Here is a 22,371-nt window from a genome sequence, read left to right as displayed (position 1 = left end):
TGACTGGACCGGGAAGGGAGGGGCGGGGGGGGGGGGGAAGAGCGGAATGTCTCGGCTGCGCCTGCGCAGGATCTGTCTTCTGTCTTCACCCCCTTCCTCCTCTCAGCGTCCCCGCTCCTTGCGTGGCTGTTCCTTCGCTAGTTCGGTTGTGGTAGCTGCCCCGGTATGTCGTTTTTGCTATAATCCCTCGCTTTACAATATACGCGCCTTAAGGTCGGGAGAGGAAGAGCCAAGCCAAACACAAAGAGGTTCCCTTATTTTGCACTCTTCTTTACTCTCCCCTTTCTGGAATTTTCTTTGGCACTCAAATATATTAGGGGGCACGTTAGAAAAATTCTTACCAGGCTCAGGGGATAGAGTGTGGATTGGGAATAGGGACACATGGGGACAGATATGCCACTTACGCTCTGTGATTTGGAGGAGGATGCTTTCCTCCTGTCTGAACCTCAGTTCAAAGAACGAGGTGGACTATTTGCCATAAATATTTGATGAATGCCTGCCATGATCCTAGACCACTGTACATACTGAGGAACTAGAGAGCCAGACAGAGTCCCTGGTGGAGTGCACAGTTGATGAACAACAACAACAACAACAAAAACATTAAAATAAATAGGAAACGGCAAACTGATACAGTAATGGAAAGAAAATGCAGAGTGCTCTAAGAAGACGGGCATGAGGGCTTTCCAAGGAAGTGGCGTTTAAAATGAGATCAGAGGGGCGCCTTGCTGGCTCAGTTGGCTAAGTCCGACTTTGGCTCAGGTCATGGTCTCACGGTTTGTGAGTTCAAGACCCACCTCCAGCTTTGTGCTAACAGCTCAGAGCCTGGAGCCTGCTTCAGATTCTGTGTCTTCCCCCGCCCCTCCCATGCTCATGCTCTGTCTCTGTTTCTCAATAATAAATAAACGTTAAAAAAAAATTAGAATGATATCAGAAGAGTGAGAAGTTAACCAGGAAAGAATTGGTGGGTGGGGTGGGGGTGGGAAGAGGAGTTAGGGTTGATTAGTGGAAAAGAACCAGCATGTCTGGATTTGGTGGGAGCAACTTGGCACAGAGATACCTCCCACCACCAATTGGTAGTTAGGAAGCCAGTAGTTGAGTTTACAACATGAAGGGTATTGCCCTAACACTTGACTGGTTCTGACAGCAACTCTAAAGTAATGTTATTAACCCCTTTCTATAACCAGACTGAAGCTCAGGGAGGTTAAGTAACTTGCCCAAAGTCACTCCCCTATTAACTGTCAGATGGGATCAGATGGGATATTTGAATCCAACCAGGCCTGCAAAGTGGAACATCTGATCCACTGTGCTCTGCAGGAATCTCTTGGGCTGTGGGAAGGACCAGATGGTCTCCTGGAGCCACCAAGCACTGGGAACATAAAATAACGCCAGAACTTTTTGATAGAAGCATCTCTGCACTCTAGGAGGAGCTGGATTCATGGTTCGGGACATTGTTCACTGGATTAACGTTAGAGACAGGGTTGGAAAGAAAGCTAAAATCCAGAACATCTAAGAACCAGCATTTGACTGGTCTCTGGGACTTTAAGTCCAGTCATTGATTTCCTGGAAAGATTTGTCATTTTCAGTGTTCTAGGAAAATGTAATTCATTGAATCAACAGAGGACAATACATGCTTCTAAGGGTGGCAAGAGGATTAAGAGATGGTGGTAGCCAAAAAGTGGAAATAACCCAAATGCCTATCAAGTGACGAGTAGGTAAACAAAATGTGGCTTACCCATCGATGGAATATTATTTGATCATAAAAAGGAGTAAAGTACTGATACATGCTGCAATACGGGTCGACCTTAGTAACATGCTAAGTGAAAGGATCTGGGCACAAAAGACCACATATTGTGCAGGTCTGCTTATCTGAAGTGTTCAGAATAGACAAATCTTATAGAGACAGAAAGTAGGTTAGTGGCTACCCAGGAGCTGGGGGGGGGGGGCGGGGGGAGGGGGGAGAGGGAACAAGGAGTGAGGGCTCACTGGCAAGGGGGTTCTTTTTTCGGATCATGGAAATGTTATGGAATAAGGTAGTGGACAGCTGCACACCCTTGTGAATATACTCAAAGTACCAAATTGTCTACTTTAAAACGGTAAATGGTACAGTGTGTGAATTATGTCACAATAAAGCTGTTACGAAGAGAGAGAGAAATGATTATAATGATGGAGGTGAAGCTTTTGCACGGTTTCTAGTCTGTCATCAATGCCAGGAGATGGAAGCTGTTGTTTTTATCTGGCTAGGGGGTAATTGTTTGATTTACAAATCTGGTCCTCCACTTAACAAAAGCCTTCACATGAGGGTTCCTCTAACAGCCAGCTTCCTGAAAGCATCGAAATTTCTACACATTCCAGAATTTTTTTTTTGCTTGCAACATTTCAAAAGTTTATTGTATAAAGAGAACAGTACTAGACAAGCCATCCACTGAAATTTTCAGACTAGAGTATGTTTTCTGGTTATCTGAGTGGGTGTTTGTTGTCAGAACTTGGGTACTCTGGGGAGATGTCCTGAAATAACTAGGAAATGAGGGTGAAGCAATTGCCCTCCAGAGAAAGCCCTGAAGTCTTAAGCCAGCAGTCCAGAGCAAAGATTCACAAAGTCATCTGAGGGACACAGAGTGGATCCCAGGCTTTGAACCCCTGATGTGCGGCTGTATTATCACATCTTTTTTTTTTTTTTTCCATTTTATTTATTTGAGAGAGAGAAAGCAAGTGGGGGAGAGGGGCAGAGGGAAAGAGAGAGACAGAGAGAATCTTAAGCAGGCTCCACACTCAGTGCATAGCCTGACACTAGATTCGATCCCACGATCCTGGGATCATGACCTGAGCTGAAACCAAGAGTCTACGTTCAACCGACTGAGCCACCCAGGCACCTGAACTGTATCAGCACATCCAAGAAAAGACTGTGCCCATTCTGATATGTGGCTGTTCAAACACAAGTCAGAAACAAGGTGAAGGAGCAATAATGACCTTTACGGGTCCCAAGTCAGCAACAAGAGAAGTGTGACCTCTCATTGCCTCGCCTAAGGAAACTAGACAGTTGGGTTCAAATCCCAGCTCTGACATTTATCTGTGAGCCTCAGACTCCTCATATGTTAAAAGTGGAGTTAATGATAGTATAATAGGGTTATTGTGAGAGTTGAACTCGTTAATTCATGGAACTAGCTTTGAATGTACTCACTACTCATAATAACATAGGTATCTCAATCCCTGTGACCGTGACTTCTCAAAGAAAGGTAATCAGTGAGCCTTTTGTTTTTATCTATCAACCTGGTGTACTTAGTTAATGGAAGTTCACCTCAGACAAAGTGACTGCTCTAGAGAGACTTTGCAGGACCAGTGCTTATGGCTGAACAGGTTGTGCACCGCACAAGGAAGTGAGACTATGCTAAAAACCAGCTCATGCTCCACCCACTCTCCCCACAGAGAGCACCTTTCTCTAATTCATTCAAAGGCTCCATGTGGCCAACTAGTAGTCCTGTCACAAAATCCAGGGTGGGGGGGCCTGACTTGCCTCATGGGAAACTCCTAAAGGAACTAAATGCCCCACCCTACCTCCACTCCCACATAGGGCCTCCTATGAGACAGGTTCTTGGTCTCTGCATATACATTTTCCACCTTGGAATGCTGATGACTAATAGTTAACCCTTACTCTTCCTTGATTTACACTGAAAATAATTCTAGGGGTGCCTGGGTGCCTCAGTTGGTTAAGTGTCTGACCCTTGATTTCAGCTCACGCCATGATCTCACGGGAACCCCACATCGGCCCTGCACTGACAGGTGCTTGGGATTCTCTCTTTCCTTCTGTCTCTGGACCTACCCCGCTCATGCTCTCTTTCTCTCAGAATAAATAAACATTAAAAAAAATTTAAAGTGGGGCGCCTGGGTGGCTCAGTCAGTTAAGCATCCGACTTCCCCTCAGGTCATGATCTCACAGTCCGTGAGTTCGAGCCCCACGTCAGGATCTGTGCTGACAGCTCAGAGCCTGGAGACTGCTTCAGATTCTGTGTCTCCCTCTCTCTCTGCCCCTCCCCTGCTCATGCTCTGTCTCTCTCTGTCTCAAAAATAAATAAAAACATTTAAAAAAAAATTAAAGAAAATAATCCTAAAGAAACTAAGATTCTATTCTCAAATTTTACTGGTGTTATAGAGAGAATATTTATCCTCCAGTGAACCCAGGTGCTGTGTATTGCTGTGATAGTTACAGGGTTCAGGATACATCAACCAAAAATATGGCACCTGGACATATTGACTCTTTTAAACTGAAAGAATTTGAGAATCAGCATGTGCAGGAAGGATTCTTTGGGCTTCCCTTAAAGCAGGTCATGAGACTCTCATGTAAAAAATGTCTTCCCTATTTCCAGAGGAAAGGAACATCCTTATCTGCAAGGACCCCAAGAGGCTTCAAGAGAAATCAGGACGAACAGGCCTTGCTAAGTTTCCTCAAGTTTCCTCCTCTTAGCTCATACCCCTTTTGTCCTAACACATTTTCCATGACTTCCCACACTTCATCAAACAAGTGTAAAAATACTCAGTTTGAAGCACTTCCTCTGGTCTTCATTTCCTTATGAAGGCTCCCATGTCACATAGAACTTACCTTAAATAAATTTGGATGCTTTTCTCTTGTAAATCTGTCTTTTGTTATAAAGACCCAGCCAAAAACCTAAGTTGGGTAGAAGAAAGATATTTCTCCTCCCTTACAATAGCATTTACTTGCTATTTCCATCTCTTCACAGACACAGCTCTAGGATCTGCCTGGGTAACATTTATTTCTCTGCTTTCCCAGGAGCTAAGAAGCAGGCCTGGAAAGCAGGTCAAGGAACAAAGCATTGCAAATTATTCCTAGAAATTAACTACAAATGAGTCTGAACAAAGTCAGGACAAAAAGATATTAATAGAGACACTCTTCATTCATTCATTCATTTATTAAAAAGTGTTTATTGAGCACCTGGTTTGTGCCAGCCTTCAGCAAGCTACTGTATATGAGCAAAACGGACACATTCTTTGTCCTCCTGGAGCTTGGAGTTAATGAGGGAGACAGCCAGACAAAAATGCCCACCAATGAATACATAATATTTAACTGAGTTAGATGCTCTGCAGTCAGGCTATCCAATATGGGAGACACTAGCCACATGTGGCTATAGGGAAATTGAAATGTGGCTAGTCTTTTTTTTTAATTAAATATATTTTTTTTAACATTTATTTCTTTTTGAGAGGGGGAGAGGCAGAGAAAGGGAGACAGAGGATCTGAAGCAGGCTCCATGCTGTGAGTGCAGAGCTCAATGGGGGCTCGAATCCACGAACGTGAGCTTGTGACCTGAGCCAAAATCAAGAGTTGCTTAACCGACAGTGAAATGTGGCTAGTCTGAATTGAAATATGCTCTCAGAATAAAATATATAACACATCTCAGTCTTTGCACCAAAAAATGTAAAATACCTCATTAATAATTTTTTTATTGATGGTAGACTCGATAATATTTCAAATACACTGGGATAAATAAAATGTCTTATTAAAATTAATTTCACCACCTTATACCCATTAGGGAGGCTACTATAAAAAATAATGAGTGTTAGCAAGGATGAAAAGAAATGAGAACCCATGTGTGATGTTGGTGGGGATATAAAATGGTGCAGCTGCTGTGGAAAATAGTATGGTAGTTTGTCCAAAAATGAAAAGTGAAATTATCATGTGATCCAGCAATTCTGTTTCTGGGCAGATAACCCCAAAGCAGGGTCTTGAAGAAATATTTGCACATCCATGTTCATAGCACTACTCATAATAGCCGCAATGTGGAAGAAACCCAGGTGTCCCTGAAGGGAAGAACAAACCATACAAAGGAAAGAAATGCTGACACCTGCCACAACGTGGGCGAGGCTTGAGGACATTATTAAGTGAAATAAGTCAGTAATAAAAGAGAGATACTGTATGATTCCATTTGTGGGAGGTACGTAGAGTCGTCAAACTCCTAGAGACAGAAAGTAGAATGGTAGTTGCCGGAGACTGGGGGAGAGGAGAATGGGGTGTGGTTTAACGGGTCGACAGTTTGGGCTTTGCAGAATGAAACAGGTCTGGGGATTGACTGCACAACAATGTGAATGTACTCAACACCACTGAGCTGTGCACTTGAAAATGGCTAGGATGGTATGTTTTATGTGTATTTCACGGCAGTTAAAACTTTTTAAATTAAAACAAACAAAAACCTTGAATTTCACCTCTTCTTTTTACTTTTTCAAATTTGCCAAGAGGAACATTTAATATCACACGTGTGGCTCACATTGTATTTCCATTGGTGCCGCTCTAAAGGAAAAGAATTTTGACCTCCATGGATTTTTGTTTTGTTTTTGTTTTTTTAAAAGAATAACTATTCACTAAAGTAGTTATGCTCAAAATGTAATAGCGCATTACATGTTGTGTTTGTGAAACCATTTCTGTTAACAATGTTTATAACCAAAAATTTCGATAGATTACAGATTTATTTAATATTACTTGTCAGACACACAGTTGATAACCTTGAGGTGAAAATACATCAAAGGCATATATATACAGTTATAGGAGTTCTTATTGCACATGTATCATGGAAGGTACATTTATTTACCACTTTTTATATATTCTAGATGACATTCAAATGAAGATAGTTGCTTCAAAGTGGTTGATAAACTTCTGGTGGTTGACGGATCTCTGGCAGTTTTTAACTAAGGAACCTAGTCTGTACCGAAAAGGTAAAGGTAACCAGAAAAGCTTGAAGTGTCTAAACCCGGGTGGGGTTGAAGTCAGGAGGGGTGGAGAGTTTTTGAGGCAGAGAAAACAACTTGGGCAACAGTTTTTAGACAAAAGAGAGCATGGAAAATTCCAGAAAGAGCAATGGAGACTGGAATGCCCAGATAGAGAGGTAAGAAGGCCCAGAGATGAGTCCAGAGGGGCAGACAGGGGCCAGATCATGTAGGGCCTGGAGGTCTTGCTAAGAATTTTCATCTTTATCTGGAAAACAGTGGGAAGCCAGCAGAGAGGTGACAAGGATGCATTTGTCTTTGGAAAAAAAATTACTCTTGCTGCATCTGTGTGTGTATGTGTGAGTAGTTTGTTGTTTTTTTTTTTATCATTTTAATTATTTTTTTAAATTTAATGTTTATTTTATTTTTTTAAGAGTGAGAGAAGAGAGAGAGCCCGAGCCAGGGAGGGGCAAAGGGAGACAGGGAGAGAGAATCCCAAGCAGACTCCACACTGTCGACAGAGAGCCTGGTGTGGGGCTCAATCTCACAGACTGAGATCATGACCTGAACTGAAATCAAGAGTCGGATGCTTAATCAACTGAGTCAGCCAGGTGCCCCTAAGATTTTATTTTTAAGTAATCTCTACAACCAATATGGGGCTCAAACTCACGACCCCAAGATCAAGAGTCACATATTCCACTGAGTGAGCCAGCCAGGTGCCCCTCTTTTTATCTTTTAAACAAGTGAGGCATAATATATAATTAAATATAGCTTAAGTTTTATATATTTTTTCAATGAAATTGACAATGTTAAACTTTCTCTGAGTCCTGTGATCCTGGAAAACAGCAACAGTTCAAAAGTCTCCCTAACCTTTGTTTTCTAAAATCCCCCCATCTTTGTGTGTTCCTAGAAATGACTGACCCAAAAGGACCACTCTTCCCCATACAATTTATTTATCTATTTGTTTATTATAACGTTTATTTATTTTTGAGAGAGAGACAGAGAGACAGAGTGTAAGCAGGGGAGGGGCAGAGAGAGAGAGGGAGACACAGACACCAAAGCAGGCTCCAGGCTCTGAGCTGTGAGCACAGAGCCCAACAGGGAGCTTGAACTCACGAACCGCAAGATCATGACTTGAGCCAAAATCAGACGCTTAATTGACTGAGCCACCCAGGCGCCCCTTTCCCATACAATTTACATAAGGCTCCGTGGACACTCGTTGTCATGACTACCACAAATTCACAGATGACTCCCTTGTTTACTTAACAAAACCAACCACCAACGACCCTGGACTTCCCATTCTTTGCCTCACGAGAGTGATTAAGATTAGAATTGTTTTGGGGCACCTGGGTGGCTCAGTCGGTTGAGTGTCCGACTTCAGCTCAGGTCACGATCTCACCACTGGTGAGTTCGAGCCCCGCGTTGGGCTCTGTGCTGACGGCTCAGAGCCTGGAGCCTGCATCCGATTCTGTGTCTCCCTCTCTCTCTCTCTCTCTCTCTCTCTCTCTCTCTCTGCCCCTCCCCTGCTCATATTCTGTCTCTGTCTCTCTCTCAATAAATAAACATTAAAAAATTAAAAAAAAAAAAAAGATTAGAATTGTTTGTCCCTCCAAAACCAGCCAGACACAGAGATAAACACTTCCTGTTCAGCTAGCTGAGACTTCCTCTGATTGCAAAACAATTCTAGCTCTACATCACCCTACCTGGAACTTGTGTGCTCCTCCCTATAAGTCGAAGGTAAAGCCACCCTGCCAACATACCTTGACCTTCACACCTGGATGCCTCTCCCTGCTGTGATAACCTGAACAAAAATATCTCCATAATTCCCCTGTGCATTTTTGTCTCTGACAAGATCTTTCCAGGAAATACATTCATAAACCAGAACTTCAGTTGAACATACCATTCATTGAGCATCTTCTCCGTGCAAAGCACTTTGTGGGGCTCTACATCGTGGGATGGATAAATCTGCCAGGAGCAATACACAATTACTTCTTAAGTAAATTGTTATCCCCACCATTTTCTATACAACAACCTTTCGAAAGTGGTATCTTCAGAAAGGCGTTATTATCTCTGTTTTCTTAGCCTTGCTTTTGTCTTCTGTAAAATGAAAATAATAGTCCTACCCTACAGGAATGTTGCAGGGGTGGGGTTGGGTGGTCAATGAGATAATGCAGGAAGTGTTGGCCTTTTATTTTTTTTAATCTTTATTTTTGAGAGAGAGAGAGAGAGCGTGAACAGGGGAGGGGCAGAGAAAGAGGGAGACACAGAATCTGTAGCAGGCTCCAGGCTCTGAGCTGTTAGCACAGGGCCTGATGCAGGGCTTGGACTCACAGAGCACGAGATCATGACCTGAGCTGAAGTTGGACACGACCAACTGAGCCACCCAGGTGCCCCAAAACGTTGGCCTGTTATTATGGGCTACGTTGGGAAGGCAGTCTGGTCTTCTGAAAGGAGAGGTCATTGTCTACAAGAAGATGCCCGATCACACTGTGTCTGCCACTCTCTCAGCTCACTTATGAGCCAAGTGGCCAGAAGGCAGACCCTTTTACACAGGTGGTCATGCTTTTGCTCACATAACCCTGCAACCCTGATGTAGCAGCAGCTGTCATGGCCCCATCCAGTTTCCTGTGACCTTTTAGGGGGCTCTAGCCCATTTCCAGCAGTCAGTATCTGCATGTCTCAGCCTGAAGACTTTTTCTAACCCCCTTCTTCCGATGTGCAGAGCCAGCTGAAAGTGACCAGGAATTGACAGCCCCAGGGAGCAACCCTCACCCAGTGGCACTAGGGAGTTGGTGTATGGATATCTGTTTTCTCTCGACCTTTGAGTGGAATAATTCTGGGGCAAATGTTTTGTGTTGGATTTTCCCTAAGGAATTAACGACAGTCTCCCACCACAATCGCTGGCTCAATAATGTTCCTCCCCTTCCTTGCGTCACTTCTGTATTCCCCTACCAATCTGCCCCCCTGCACCTTCCCAATGAAATCTTGGGCTTAAATCATTGCTTCAAGGTCTGCTTCCCAGAGAACCCACACTAACCATCAGGTTCAACTGATGAGACAAGGACTGAGCCTTGATCCAAGATAGCCACCAACCGTGGGCCAGAGCTCCACTGTGTGCATGATTGTGACCAAGCAAAGCAACTGGATTCTTTTTCTCAGGGAGCAGAGAAGAAAGAAACGAAAGGGGGAAAAAGGAAACAGCAACAGAGGAGCTGGATCCCGTGAGTGGTGGCCTGTGGCATCCTGAGCGAGGCTGGTGGTGGCTCCACCAGCCCCAGTGATGTGCTTTCCTGGGTACATGCATGTCTCTGTGCAGTTTTATGCCAGCTTCCACCACCTGAGTCAAAGCATGGTGATGCTCACAGTTCCAGGAGGTGCAATTCACACAGACGTCAGGGCTAGGTGGTGCCAAGTTCAGATCTGTGTGGTCTTCAGCAAATGGCCTAGTGCCTCTGAGCCTCAGTTTTCTCAGTGTTAAATGGGGTAATACTAACATCCTTGTAGGTGTGTGTGAGGATTAAATAAATAGATGCTAAGCAACCTGGTCCATAGTTCATTGTCAGTAATAGCTTCATCCCTTACCTGAGATCTTCTACAGGTACTGGCATCTACAAGTAGTTCCTGTCTTCTGGTCACCATGGCGACCCTAGACAAGCTCATAAATATCCACTAATGAAGCAGAGATATTTTCACTTTTCCCTGCTGTGTTTGTCTGTGTCTCGGATAGATTAAAAACTCCCAGAGGAGTCACATTTTAGAGTATGCAGTCTGGCCATCCATAATCCACATCATCTACTGTGATACGGGCAAAAACCATCAACTAGGAAAAATAGAAAAAGTTCAATTCAATATTCCCTGAGCACAAAATTGCCTCTATATTTCTGATGGTTTAGGGAACACCTAGAGAGTGGGAATGAGAACAATTTTGGGTTGGTTTTAGAAGAAAGAAGAGCCTTTGGTCAATTGGTGTCATTCAACAGACCATCAAGTAAGGTGCCTGCCTTGATGCCTTTCCTTCAAACTTCCCTTTGGGTTTGTCATTAATTTTGATTCCTCTTGAGCACCTGATCATACCAGGTCCTGAGCTAAGCATGAGGGTCTCAGATATGAAACTAGCCTTGGAACTGACCCAAGGAGCTCACCATCAGCAACACCATTTTCCTTCTTCATAAGATAAAGGTCTTGGACCAAGAGATTTTTAAATCCCTTCTCACCTTGAAATTCTGTGATTTTCATGACTATGAGGTCAATTCTAGGAAGAAGGCCTGTACAGAAAGGCTTTACTTGAAGATAAAGATGAGAGTGAGAGAGAATGGAAATACCATGGATTTTTGCAAAGAATCTAAAGTATTACCAAAATCTGGGGCACCTGGGGGGCTCAGTCGGTTAAGCATCCAACTTCAGCTCAGGTCATGATCTCATGATTTGTGGGTTAGAACCTCAAGTCAGGCTCTGTGCTGACAGCTCAGAGCCTGGAGCCTGTTTCAGATTCTGTGTCTCCCTCTCTCTCTGCTCCTCCCCCTCTCATGCTCTGTCTCTCTGTGTCTCTCAAAAATGAATAAATGTTAAACAATTGTAAAGTATTACCACAATCTTTCCATAAGTTTAAAAGACTATCAGGCAACTGAGACCCAAGTGTGTGAATAAGCTGCCTCCACTGTTGAGATTCAGAATGTCTGGGCCAGACATCTGTAGTGAGTTCAGCTTTAACACTTGTTTTGAAATGTGAATTTGTTCTATGCCATGGATGCACTGGAGAATACTTTAAGCAAATACAGATGTTTATTTCATCCACAAGAAACGCCAGGTGCAAGCAGAACCATCCTGAACCAACTTCGTAGTGTCAAATAAAACACAAATCTGGACCGAGACAAGGAGACGCTTTATTTGATAGGTTTTTGCAATGGTGGCAGACGGACAGCTACAGTAGGAAAAACTCTCCCACTGGGAGATCTGCAATGCTTTCAAAAATTAAGTGAGGGGCACCTGGGTGGCTCAGCTGGTTAGGCATCTGACTCTGGCTCAGGTCATGATCACAGTTCGTGAGTTCGAGTCCCAAGTCGGGCTCTCTGCTAATAGCTCAGAGCCTGAAGCCTGCTTCCAATTCTGTGTCTCCCTCTCTCTCTGCCCCTCCCCTGATCACGCTCTGTCCCTCTCTCTCTCTTCAAAAATAAATAAATATTTTTAAAAAATTAGAAAAAAAAGATTAAGTGAAAGGATTTTTCTTTTATGGAGAGAATTAATCAAGGCCTGAAAGAACCAACCATGGAGAGAAGGGCATGATCAGACAGAGTAGCTCAGAGGATTCCACTTTTTGAGGGTGGACCAACAAAGCTCAGATACCTAGGGGAAGGAGAGAAAGCTTAACCCAAGTTTGGGTAACAAGCATTTTGTTCCAATGGATCAGTGGGACAAAACAACTCAGCTAATCATTTCTAAAGCAAAAAGGGAATTTGGAGGGTCTGTGTCCTTGCCGCAGGTTAACAAAGGGTCATCCGGGAGTCTTCTCTAAGTCACATGAGGAGGGTGGTTCTTTGCAGTGAGCTGTTTCTGGAACACCGAAAGGAGAAGGGGGTTCTCTCGTCATCCCTGTTTCCCAGGATCGTAGGACTCCAGTTAAATTCAACACTGTTGGCAGGATTACACAAAATGCACGCAAGCATACGCTTCAAACATCGCCAGCTGCCTCAGCTCTCCCCCAGATCAGGGTTACAGCTGCCCCTCTGGCTTCAGATAACCCCCTCCCACCACTTGACCATTACTCGCAAGCTTTCCCTCACTTGTATAAGCCAACTTCAGGTCTTCCTCAAGGTAAGGGGCCATGCGTCGTGTGGCATTCATGTATTTCTTAAACGTAATATATGCAAGACTGTGACATCATTTCTATCAGGTTCCTTTCTTTTTATTAATGTGTCCCTGCAAAAGCTTTTGAGCTTTGGGCCCTAAGCCCATTTTCGCCATTGGCCCTGGGGTTTGCACTTGCACTGCCTTTTATAGCACCGGGATTTTCAGGAGCACACGTCATGTGACGGCAGAACTGACTGTACCGGCAGTGGGTCCCCAAGGAGCTTCCTAGGAGAGAGCGCACCCCCTGAACAATGCTCTTGAGTGAAGCACATTCCAGGGAACGCGGGTCTCCCACATTCTCTGTGGCACAGATGCAGTCTTGCTGTGCTCCGCTCGGCGGTGAAGCGTTTCTCTCCAGACAGGGGGTGGGGTGGAGGGATGGCAAGCTGAGATCCAGGGCTACCCCTGCCTGACAAGCCCACGGCTCTGTCTGCTCGGAGGGAGTTCCCGAACCCGCCTGTGAAAAAGCAGGAGAGTTTTTCATTGCATTTGGAATTGGAGGGAGTTAATTACATGAACAAGAGTGTATCTTAAACACCAAAATGAGACCCTACTAATGACCTAAAGAAGCGCTTCCAAACCTTACAGAAAAAGATGATATTTATTAATCACTCGTGGCCCAAGGCAACTGGTGAGGAGATCTGACTACCCCAGAAACCCACCCAGGGTTTCTGCTCTGAGGGTTCAGGGGGTCCAGTGTCCCTGTACCTTCAGAGGCCGGTGTGCCATGGACGGCTTTGACCCAAGGAGAGGGTAAAACTGAAGAATCTCACAAAAAGTGAAATCATGGGACCACCACTCAATGGGAAAGGGGAAGAGAGGAAGGGAAGGAGAGGTATACGGCAGTTTTTAAGCTCCTACTGGAAGAAATAAAGCTGTTTCCGTATTAAGGTTACCACACATCCCTGGGGCACCTGGATGGCTCGGTCAGTTGAACATCCGACTTCAGCTCAGGTCATGATCTCACAGTTTGTGGGCTCGAGCCCCACGTCGGGCTTTGTGCTATCAGTTCAGAGCCCGGAGCCTGCTTCGGATTCTGTGTCTCCCTCTCTCTCTGCTCCTCCCCCACTCGCACTCTGTCTTTCCCTGTCTCTCAAAAAATGAATAAATGTTAAAAAAAAAAAAAATTAAGGTTACCACACACCCCAATGTACCCAGGGTAGTCCTGGTTAATGTGACCCCTCTTATTCTCAAAGGGTTCCACTCATCCTATTCATATTCCAACAAAGTTGACACTCCTTAATAAATATTTGGTCAAACTGTGGTATAGTAAGAAATATGTCTGGTCTTTGTCCCTGGGATCTAGCATAGAGAGCCTAAAACCCTTGCAATTTCCTGAGTGATAGGAGCATCTTTTATTATCCACAATGCCCCCTTTTCTTTTTTTTTTTTTTTTTTTAATTTTTTTTTCAACGTTTGTTTATTTTTGGGACAGAGAGAGACAGAGCATGAACGGGGGAGGGGCAGAGAGAGAGGGAGACACAGAATCAGAAACAGGCTCTAGGCTCCGAGCCATCAGCCCAGAGCCTGACGCGGGGCTCGAACTCCCAGACCGCGAGATGGTGACCTGGCTGAAGTCGGACGCTCAACCGACTGCGCCACCCAGGCGCCCCATAATGCCCCCTTTTCAAACACAGCTGAGTTTATGCTAATAAGGTGAGGCTTGGTGGGCCCCTAGAGAGCTTCCGGATGGAGACTGGTCCCCAGAGACACCAGCCATATGATTATAGGGTTGGAACTTTCAGCCTGGGACCCCCTCAGGTTGGAAAAAGAGAGGGAAAGAGAGAGAGGCTGCCGATTGAGTTCAATCACCAATGGATGATTAATCAATCATACTTACAAAGTGGAACTTCCATTAAAACCCCAACGTGGTGAGATTTGGGAGCCTCTGGGTTGGTGAACATATCTACGTGCCAGGAAGGTGGCAATCCGCACCCGCCAGACTTGTGACTGGTGTCTGAAGGGAAGTCAATCTCATGAGACTGAACCCTGAAACTTATGGAGTCTAGCTCTCGGTAGTTAATGTCAGAATAAGACTGAAATATTGGACACCCAGTTGCTGACAGAGAATTAGAGACAGCCATTTCAAGTTTTCATTCTAACCCCTTCTAGAAGACCCAAAGTCTCAGACAAAGGGTTTGACATCTGAGTGGCAGATGTCAAATCGAAAATCGCCCTTCCCCCTCAGCAACAGCAACAGTGATCCTGGGGTCACGTGTCTCCCTGAGATGCATCAAGGCTCCATGTTGCACACGTCCTCAGGCACCACTCACCATGTTTCATGTGAAGGTGTGGACTCCATCTTCTTTAGCTCCTAGGAAGGAGGAAATCAAGGTCACATTTCTGGCACCCTCTCTATCTGATCACTCCTGACTCTGCCATCTCTTCATGATTTTCTTTTCCCTGCTCAGGTAGTAGATGAGAAGTTTTGCAAACCAGCTGGCTAAATAGATGTCTAATTGTGCAACAAAATGCCAGTGCCCTGGGCACCTGGGTGGCTTAGTCGGTGGAGCACCGACTCTGGCTCAAGTCATGATCTCATGGGGTTCCCTGCTGTCAGGACAGAGCCTGCTTCAGATCCTCTGTCGCCCTGTCTCTCTGCATCTCCCCCACTCGTGCTCTCTCTATCTCAAAAATAAATAAACATTAAAAAAAACGCCAATGCCCTTTGTGGCAAACATCCCACCTAAAGCCTTGTGCTTGTCTTAGTCTTAGGGAGGGAACAAGAGGGTCTCCCTGACCAAATGCTACACCGTCCACAAAGCCAACCACATCCACCTCCCTCAGTCCCCTTCTTCTATCTCTTGGAGAGGGTGTGGATCTATCCCATTCCATCTTTTCTCAGTAAGATTTGTGAGGACTTGCATACTCCGAGGAGGACACATATCTACTATCCTGGCAAGTGACATTATTAACACATCTGCCACAGAGTCCTGCTCACAGGGAAGAGGCCTGAAGCTAATCAGGTCTCTTAGGAAGCATATGTGAGACTCTACAGAGGCCTCCAAGAAACATTAGGTGGGACATCACTGAGCTCTGGGGTCCTGCATTAAAAATTGAATTACCCAGGACAGGGGCGCCTGGGTGGCGCAGTCGGTTAAGCGTCCGACTTCAGCCAGGTCACGATCTCGCGGTCCGTGAGTTCGAGCCCCGCGTCAGGCTCTGGGCTGATGGCTCAGAGCCTGGAGCCTGTTTTCCGATCCTGTGTCTCCCTCTCTCTCTGCCCCTCCCCCGTTCATGCTCTGTCTCTCTCTGTCCCAAAAATAAATAAAAACGTTGAAAAAAAAATTAAAAAAAAAAATTGAATTACCCAGGGCAGCTGGGTGGCTCAGTTGGTTGAGCATCCAACTTCGGCTCAGGTCATGATCTCACGGTCTGTGAGTTTGAGGCCCATGTCGGGCATGCTGCTGTCAGCACAGAGCCTGCTTCAGATCCTCCGTCCCCCTCTCTCTGCCCCTTCCCCGCTTGCTCTCTCTCAAAAATAAATAAACATTTAAAAATTGAATTACCCATTCCTTCATATACATATTTATGTGTTCATTCAACAAATATTTATTGAGCACGTGCCTGTGTTAGGCACCAGTAATCGCAATCTAATCTAATGAAAGAGAAAGGAGAGGTAATCTTTTTGGCCTGGCCCAAGGTTGTTACCTCCTTCCAGCTTTCCTCAATCTATCCTTCACCTCCATCTAGAGTAGATCCCCTCTTTTTCTGAGCCCTGGTGGTGGACCAGGACCTGTTAAAGACCTGCGACTGTTCACTTGCAGCCCTTCAGAATGCTTTTTGGCTACAAATAACGGGAAACCCATCCAGCTGTGGCTTAAATAAAGCAGACGCTACTGTACTTCATAAGACTAGGAGTCTGAGAATCCAGGGTAGGTCAAAGGTCAATGAAATCCTTCAAGAGCCCAGTCTCTTCCTAACTTATAGCTCCTCCTTCTTAAGTTGCTAGGGTTTTTGTTTTGTTTTGTTTTGTTTTCTGTTTTTTGGCTTTTTCCATTTTCACGCATCATCTCAAGGTCACACTATGGCCATAGCAGTTATATATAAGTCCTCAAACCAACATCTCACTGAAGAAAGAACTGGCACAAACAACAAGGTTTTTCCTTCAGAGGCTCTGCCTTTTTTCTAGGAAGGGAGGGCCCCAAGCACACCTCCCCTCTGATCTCTTTGGCCAGAACTGGAGCCAGAAAGACTCACGATGAGGGATGACATTGCCCGGGCTGCCTTAGACATACGGTGACTCACCCCTGGGACTTACTACATCCCAGGGAGAAGGGTGGAAAGTGGGGAAAGCCACTGGGCTTGGAATGGCCAACCTTGACCAGTCAGCCCCTCAGTGCCCCTGAGTCTGCAATGTCTGCACCCTTCTTGCCGACATCCCAAGTGCAAGCCCCTCCTCTCTTCCCCCTCCCAGGAATACCGCCCTTCCCATAAGCTGCTGGAGCCACCCCGTAAATGTTTGTGAGTAAAAGACAACCAGACCAAACCAAAACAAAGTTTGGTGTTATGGAAGGTATGGAGAGAAGAATTTGGAAGAAGAGTATTTCATAGACTTAGTGAACAAATAGAACCCATAGACCAGTAGCTCTTTGCCAGAAGACCATGAATGAGTGTTCCATGAACCCCGGAAACTATAGGAAGCATTTTACATAAATGTGTATATGCAGGTTGGGTAGGGTATGTCCTTGGTTTCTATGGAATCCCAAAAATTTCTGCAACACCAAGTCTTGGAAGCCCCACTTCAAATGGCCTGCGGCAACACTCTCCAATTACCCAGGGGCACACCAGGAGCCAGGGTCTTACAAGGAAGGTAACCCGACTGGGCAGAGCACCCAAGCATCCAGTACACTGGAATCTTACCACTTCTCCTCCCATGGTCACAGACTCCAGCTGTTCTATTTTAAGAGGCCGGTCCAAAGGGTGTTATTATTCTGTCTTCCAGCACCGTCTGAGAAGAGTCTCTCACCATGACTCACCACCATCCTCCCCTGAACAATGGCCTGTGGGCTCCATCACTCACTCTTGCTGACACACCGGACTGCAAAGAGCTGATTCTAAGTGAGCGGTTGTGTGGGTATATGGAATACTGAGGGCAGGGGCAGAGGGAGGAAGGTGGGCTGGAGGTAGAGGCAGTACTCACCATCCAGACTTACCGCAACCCTGGGGAAGGGAACGGAAATTTATTTATAGATGCTGGAGGCTGGTGACCTACCCATTAAGTTCCAAGTGGCCTCTGATGGCCCAAAGTGTATACACAGAAGGGGGGGGTCCGAAAGAAGCCCCTCTTCTCTCCTCCGTCAGTGGGCAGCTCCTTCCCACCTATCAGGATGGAGAACAGGCTGCTGCTGAGTCAGCTTTGGGAGGCTGAGTGAGCTAATTGGAGGATAGCGCCCACCCCCATAATTCAGAGTGAGACGAGACACAGAAGAGTTTCCCCTGTTCAGCCTCTCTGGTTTGCACCCTGGTTAAGCCCTGATCTTGTAACACTATCTTGGGAAACATGTCTGGTTCTCAGGTGGTTTCCTTAAAGGGAAAGTTACAAGGCTGGTTTTTACTATTATTCCCAACAGCCTCTGATTGCATGAAAGTAACTCTGGGAAGGACCTAGAGAGGCCAGGAGGAGAGACACCTTGGGGGACTAATGAGAGGCTTCCAAGAAGAGGAAAGAGTCAGACTCTGGCCTCTGAACATCTCATACCTATGGTTGTCAACATGGCTGCCCCTAGAATCAGAAAGATTTGTCAACATCAGGATTGTTTACTCCTTACCTACTGACTCAGAATCTTGCAGAGGATGGGATGGGCACCTGGACTTTTCGAAAGCTCTCCATGAAACTCTGAAGCAGCTGGTGCTGGAGGTCCAAGATCTGAGCCAACCCAGATCTGCTCCACTGCCTGTATAGGAGATGCCCATTCGAGGGCAGTCCCCACTTCAAAAGGAAAGAAAAGGCCTTCTGAAGCCAGAATCTCTCAAAACAATGGGGTCCAGACCTCAGCCAGGTCCTCTGAGGGCAGCGGATCTCCTGTTTCTAGCTCCTCCAAGCTTGCACGCATGTGTCACCCTGCACTGCCAGCACCCCCCTCCCCCCCAAGAGGCATCATTCCCAGAGCCACAAGTCTATGGAGATCCTGACTGGCAATACCTCTGTCATCTAGCGGCTGACAGACACAATACCAGAAACAGTGCACTTATTATCACTGGAGAAAAAAAAAAAATTGAATGAGATTTCGAATAACCACGGAATGGCTCACACAGTGCTCAGGAATTCATTATCAAAGTTGGCTCCGCTCCTCTCAGACGTGCCTTTGGCACTCTTGGTTCTGAAACTTGCACTCCTAGATGGAGGCTGGGGCTGCAGAGAGCAGGCACCCGAGATGACGTGGGGAAGGGAAGGGTTCAGAAGTGGGCTGGGTGGTGGTTGCCTAGGGGAAAAGCACGATATCCACTGGAATTGTTCAGTTACAATGGCAGAGTCTGTGTGGTTTCAGAAAAAAAAGGATATTTCTGAGCATTGATGAAAGCACCCAGAGTTATAGCTAAGGAATCTTTCTCCAGCTCCCGGTTCTGCTTTCCTCTTCGGGGGCTTCGATCTTGGCCAGGCCCACCCAATATGGCGGCAGAGACAGTCCCTGTGGCTCCAGGTGGATGGGCTGCCAGCATAGCCTCTCCAGGAAAGCACTTCTCTTTGTCCTAGAACATCCAGCATACGGCTGAGGGTGGGATCTCATTGGCAGCTGCGTCTTCTAGACATTTCGGAGCAAAGCACAGTGGCTGGGCCTGGAGCTGAAAGGAAAGTTCAGCTCCACTCAAACCACATGAATTGGCAGGATGGCAATGGCTTCTTAAGGGAAACTTAAGGTGCTGTCATAAAAAGTCGGGGGAGCAGATGCTGGGAAGGCATGCAGGAACTCTTCCCAGACACCATAGCAGGAATGAAAAGTGCTAGATGGCCATTTGGGGGAGCAGCTGTGCTTTGGGGGTTATGTGCTTTGGGGGAGCAGCTGTGACGCTTATCATCCTCACCCTAGTAGCTCGACACCTACTATGGAGTAGATGCTTAATAAATCCTAGTGGAATGATGTAAATAGCACAGAACTGAGATTTAAAAATCCTGGGTCTTTGTCTTGATTCTGCCCCGAACTCGAATGTAGACTTTGAGCAGCGACTTCTCGTCCTTGGGCCTCTTTCGGAGAGACTAGTTGAGGGTTTGGCAAACTTTCTTTGCAGAGGGCCAGATAGTCAATATTTTGTGCTTTGTGCGCCATGGGGTTCCCAACGACTCAGCTCTTCCGATGACGCACAACCGCAGAAAAAGGCAATATGTAAATAAGCGGGCATTGCTGTGTTCCAATAACATTTTATTAACAAAAAGGCAATAGCCCAAATTTGGCTCTCTGGCCCTAGCTTGCCACCTGTCTGGTAGATGCTTTTTTCTTTCCTTTGTCTATTGCTGTGTGATAGTCCGCTCAAAAGTTCAGCAGCTTAAACAAACAGCAATCGTTTATTTTGCCCGCGCATCCGCAATCTGGGAGACTCGTAAGGTACACCTCATCTCCGCTCCAGGCATTTTCAGCTGAAGAAGCTCCATGGAGGCTGAAGGACCCACTTCCAAGATGGTTCACTCCCATGGTTGGCAAGTTGGCGCTGGCTGTCAGCTGGGAGCTCGTGTGGGGCTGTTGACCAGGGACTTCATACTGCTCCATGTGTGCTTCTCCAAGGGGCTGCTGGGGCCCCAAAAGTCGTTCTCATCCAACAGATGAGAAGAAGAAACTGTCAGAGTCGTAAGGCCTGAGTTCAGAAGCTGGCACGGTGGTGTGGTGGACTATTGGCCCAGTAGCCACAGAGCCTGGCCAGATTCAAGTGGAGAACACAGAGTTGCCACCTGTCAATGGGAAGAATGTCAAAGAATTTGTAGCCACATACAGTCTACCACGCTGAATGCTAAGGGCTCTGCTAGTTAAGATGTCCCATGGTTTGAAGGCTCAGTCTGACCTTGGATTCCAGGAACAACTGTCCAGTTCCCTAAACTGATTCTCTAAGAGCATCACCATACCCCATACCTGAATCCCTCAGGTCCCTTGACCTTTATAATGTCCCTGCAATCCCTCTTCTCCGTCCCCACCGCCACCACCCAGAGCAGCCTGAATGTTGCAGTGAGCTCTTAACTAGTCTCTTGGTTCCCAGGCTATCCATCTGCTGCCAGCGTCATCCTCCTAAAGCATTCAGTGCTTGCCTATCAAATCGCTAGGGACTCCCTCCTGCCACATTGGGCTCCATTTTCTTTCCCAGCCTTACTTCTGAATACTTCTTTCAAGCTGAAAAGCCACATCCTTTGCCTGAAATTTCTAATTCTCTCTTCCACCCTTCTTACTATTGAAATAACCCAGCTTTTTATTTTTTTAATTTTGTTTAATGTTTATTTATTTTTGAGAGAGAGAGAGAGAGACAGACAGACCATGAGCAGGGGAGGGGGCAGAGAGAGAGAGAGGGAGACACAGAATCCAAAGCAGGCTCCAGGCTGTGAGCTGTCAGCAGAGTCCGATGTAGGGCTCGAACCCACAAACCGCGAGATCATGACCTGAACAGAAGTAGGACACTTAACCAAATGAGCCACCCAGGCGCCCCGACACTCAGCTCTAATGCCACCACCTCCATGAAGCATTCCCTTAATCCTTTCCTCCCCTCCCAACTGGTTAGGATGCCCTCACTCTGCACCCAGGGACCCCAGTATTTCCTTTGGCCATAGCAACTATCACACGGTGCTCATGGCACTTAAAAAAAAGTCCATTTTCCACTAGACTCTTATCTCTTCGAGGGCAGAGATTTGAGCTTTTTCTCTTATAATGCCAATGCCTGGCACAGAGCCTGGCATATAGCTGGCATTCAGCAAATGTTTATTGGATGGATAAATGTTTGCTCATTACTTTTTAGGCAATTTTGAAAAACAGAATAGTAAACCTTAGAAGGCAAATAACACACTGGGGAAAAAAACAAACAGTTGTTATAGATATGATAAAGAGCTAATCTATCTATATTACAAAGATCCTTTATAAACCAATAAGGAAAAACTTAACCTCAGAGGACCTTAGGCTAAAAACACAAACAGAAAAGAATAAACACAAATGGCCAATAAACACACGGAAAAAACGTCCAACAAAGCCTTACAAATTAAACCCTATGCCACTTTATGTTTCATATTAGGAAGCACAAAAAAATGGCAATACTGGCTTGTAATTAGGTTATGAGGAAGGGAGCACTTTCATCCACTGCTGATGGAATATTCTTAAGCTCATTGTCACACGTTCTAAAAGTCTTTTAAATGTGCAGCCCCTCATAACCAACCATTCTACTTATACTTCTAGAATTTTAATTCCAAGGAGTTAATTAGTAATACGCCTGCATCTTCACATACAGGTCCCATTAATTCCTCATTATTTTCTGATTGATTGTTCAGCCTCTAAGAACACACTGACATTACAGTCACGGGAACGGATAGTATCTTACCACTGATGGTATCATACCAATATGGGGCCAAGAACAGAAACTCCCCTAGTCTGGTTATTGGACACCAGCCTGGGGAAAGCATTTCGAGGGCTGCTATAACTTATAGTTGGTCATGACTTATATAGGGTCAATAAATTCCATCATCTGCAGTGCCAGTTGGAAAATACCCAACAATTACTTGAAAGATCAGTTTGGGAGGGGAATTCTGCCTTGGCAACTAGAAAGGAAAAGTATTTATTGAGCACCTTCTGTGTGCCAAGAAGTTACTTACATGACTTCAATTTAGCTCTTTCTGGGCAGCCGTGATTA

The 22,371-nt window shown here is 45.6% G+C and overlaps 1 long non-coding RNA gene across 1 annotated transcript; it reads left to right on the top strand.

The window, feature by feature from the left end:
- Positions 1-42: 42 nt before the first annotated feature.
- Positions 43-19,500, top strand: LOC121034880 (uncharacterized). The gene is made up of 3 exons (XR_005792651.1): positions 43-163; positions 17,501-17,616; positions 18,129-19,500. It is a non-coding gene; the product is annotated as an uncharacterized LOC121034880 (long non-coding RNA).
- The last annotated feature ends 2,871 nt before the right edge of the window (positions 19,501-22,371 follow it).

The sequence above is a fragment of the Herpailurus yagouaroundi genome, unplaced genomic scaffold (genome assembly GCF_014898765.1).
Source record: "Herpailurus yagouaroundi ecotype Mexico unplaced genomic scaffold, PumYag 160, whole genome shotgun sequence".
Classification (NCBI taxonomy): Eukaryota; Metazoa; Chordata; class Mammalia; order Carnivora; family Felidae; genus Herpailurus; species Herpailurus yagouaroundi.
This window is presented reverse-complemented; position numbering and strand designations above follow the sequence as displayed.